General features: G+C 49.5%; 1 pseudogene; it reads right to left on the bottom strand.

The window, feature by feature from the left end:
* Window positions 1-890: 890 nt before the first annotated feature.
* Window positions 891-2,274, bottom strand: LOC123117144 (uncharacterized; annotated as a pseudogene).
* Between the last annotated feature and the right edge of the window lie 404 nt (window positions 2,275-2,678).

Genomic DNA, 2,678 nt, shown 5'->3' on the forward strand with positions numbered 1-2,678 from the left:
TCTTTTTTTATCAAAAAAAGAGAATTCCACCAGGTATGATTTCAAGAAATTCCTTTGCATCTTTTTTGACATGCCTAAACTTTGTGTCTCAGAGTGTTCTTTCAAGCATATATGTTGTTAACATATACCAATAATCATGCAATCTTCATGAACCTTTTTCAAATAATTTCGATGATGATAGATATTTGTAAACAACTACTCCAGTGCCCCTAAAAAAACAACTATTCTAGTGGCCCAATATCATTATTTTCTTGATAAATTTGATTAAAAAGTAAGCAACTACCCCAGTGATGGGGAAACACAACACTAATAAGATTATATGCTGGGGGTTTAATTAAGGACCCTAATAAGTGTCACACGTGTGGCACGGACACATGTCAAATCCAAACATTTTTTATGACAAATTTAGTGACGCGGGGATGACAACTTTAGTTGTCAAACGTGACAACTTTTTTTTGGATGACAAGTTTTAGTTTTTTTGGGGGTTTGTTTTTTGTTTTTGGATGGCAACTTTAGTTGTAAAAAAACATTAGGGCCGCGTCTTAGTGCCGCATGTATGACACTTATTGTTTGGGCTAATTAATATGTGGTATGGCATAATTCTTTGAGCTGAAAACTTCTATCTAATGAAGGATAATGCTTGGATTTGCTATCTTTCGCCCGTTGGATGGAGCATATCCAACGACTAATTATAGAGACATGCATCCTGGATGTAGTAGAGCTATGCAGAAAAAAAAAGTGACGATCTGCCAAGTGCAAGTCGTCGCTTGTTTGCGTTCCCCGGCTTACATGTACCGATTTTGACGATACGTGGGAGCAAAACATGTTATACTGCATGTCGCAAACCTGCAGTTCAATTTGCTATTGGTTCCTGTTCGAAAGGCCTGTATGTACGAGTCATCTGCACGCGTTTCGTACGTACAACGACTAATCTAGCTAGAGAGAAATGTTCATGACCAACTGGTTGTCGATCGAGCCAAGACTATACAATATTTGAGGTACATGTGCTTATAACGCGGTTTTGATACAAAGTAAGTGATGGAGTATATAACAGTAGCCATGCATGAGCTCAGACAAGTTCTTCGCCGACGCCCTGGATGCAGCAACGCAAACAGTCCACGATGCTACTCGTGCATACCGACCTGTCAAGGGTCGGATTGCATTTGCTTCCATCCACAATATTGTACTCGTGAGCCCGGCCATCCCAATCGCGCCCCAGGTAGATAGTATCAGCAGTGAGAGAGGGAGGCCTCAGCTGATACGGAGATCGCACGGCGCATGCCCATGAACACGGCGCGCCCGTTGAAGCTCTTGGTCGGGACTAGGACCCCATCTTCCAGATCCACTCTATAAACATCGTACTCCCTGTGATACTTGTCGTCCGTGAGTCGTAGCGCCCGGTGCACCAGCATCAGCTCCCCGCCATTGTCCACTAGGTGAAGGCTATGTGCCATTGGGTAGAAGCGGAACAGCTCGCTCCAGTCATCGACCGTCTCGAGTCGTGGCGGCTGCTGGCCTTCTGAGCCCATCTTCAGCACCATGACCTCCCCGCAGGGGACACAGCAGACGCGGCCTGCAAAAGGCAAAGTCGCACATATGTAATTTTTGTCCATCACGGTCCAACTCTCGTCGCCGGGCGTAGCAACGGCGAGCACCAAGGGACTGTAGAAGCTGACCGCCACCGACACCGTGGAGGCGTCGGCGACAAGCCCCAAGCCAGACACCCTAATAAATCAATTCTTTCTTATCCCAATCTCAAAGTCGCGGAGCCAAGCCTCATGCTGCACGGGGCTCAGGAGCGCCATCATCGGCGGGAGATCGGTAAGCTGGTGCGTGAACGGGTTAAGCAGGCGAACGACCAGGGTTGGCTCGGCGAGCAGCAGCAGGAGGCCCTCGGGGGTGAGCGTGAGCAGCGTATGCTCGGCCAGCTGCGGGAGGTCCATTCGGATGCACTCGCCGGTGGACAAGTTGAGAAAGCGATGGCGACGGGGGCCGGCAGCGGCAGGTGCCTTGTCTAGCATGATCCACTGACGGGGCAGGAAACGGCCGTCCAAGCCGCTGGCGCGCCGGTCCGGCGAGCACCGCCGCCACGGTTGGCACACGGCGCGGAAGCGGACGTAGTCGGCCACGTCGCTGGCGAGGGCGAGCTCGGCGATCAGACCGGCCGGCCCGTCCCCGAGGCCTGGCCAGTCTCTTGCCTCGCAGGTTCGTGGGAGATCGCCAAGGCGCCGCGACCGCTTTGCGCGGCGCCTGCACGGGATCATGGTTCGGGAGTCCAACATCCGATCGGTTGCCGCCATTTAATTTGCGGGCCGGGTACATATGGAGAGTCGTGTTCGTATGGTGTGCAGTATGGTTTGGTCTTGTTTTCGTAGTCCGAAGCCGATACGTACCTGTGCTGAAGGTGGTGATGATCTGGCCTCCTGGCCACATACGAAGGCTGCCTCTGTTTGGCACGATCGACTCTGGACTAAAGCTACCAAATGTCTGGATGATAATGAGCATACTAATAAATAAACAAATTGTACTATGTATAAGTATAACTAGCAAAGAAAAGGGTCCATACTAGTTGCAACGAAAAAAAAAATCATAATCTCCAATGGCCATGGCCACATTTTGCCGCATCACCGAAATACACTATCACTCTCAATTTCGTAAATCATGAATAATTTTTGAAA

This window comes from Triticum aestivum, chromosome 5B (genome assembly GCF_018294505.1).
Source record: "Triticum aestivum cultivar Chinese Spring chromosome 5B, IWGSC CS RefSeq v2.1, whole genome shotgun sequence".
NCBI classification, from domain to species: domain Eukaryota; kingdom Viridiplantae; phylum Streptophyta; class Magnoliopsida; order Poales; family Poaceae; genus Triticum; species Triticum aestivum.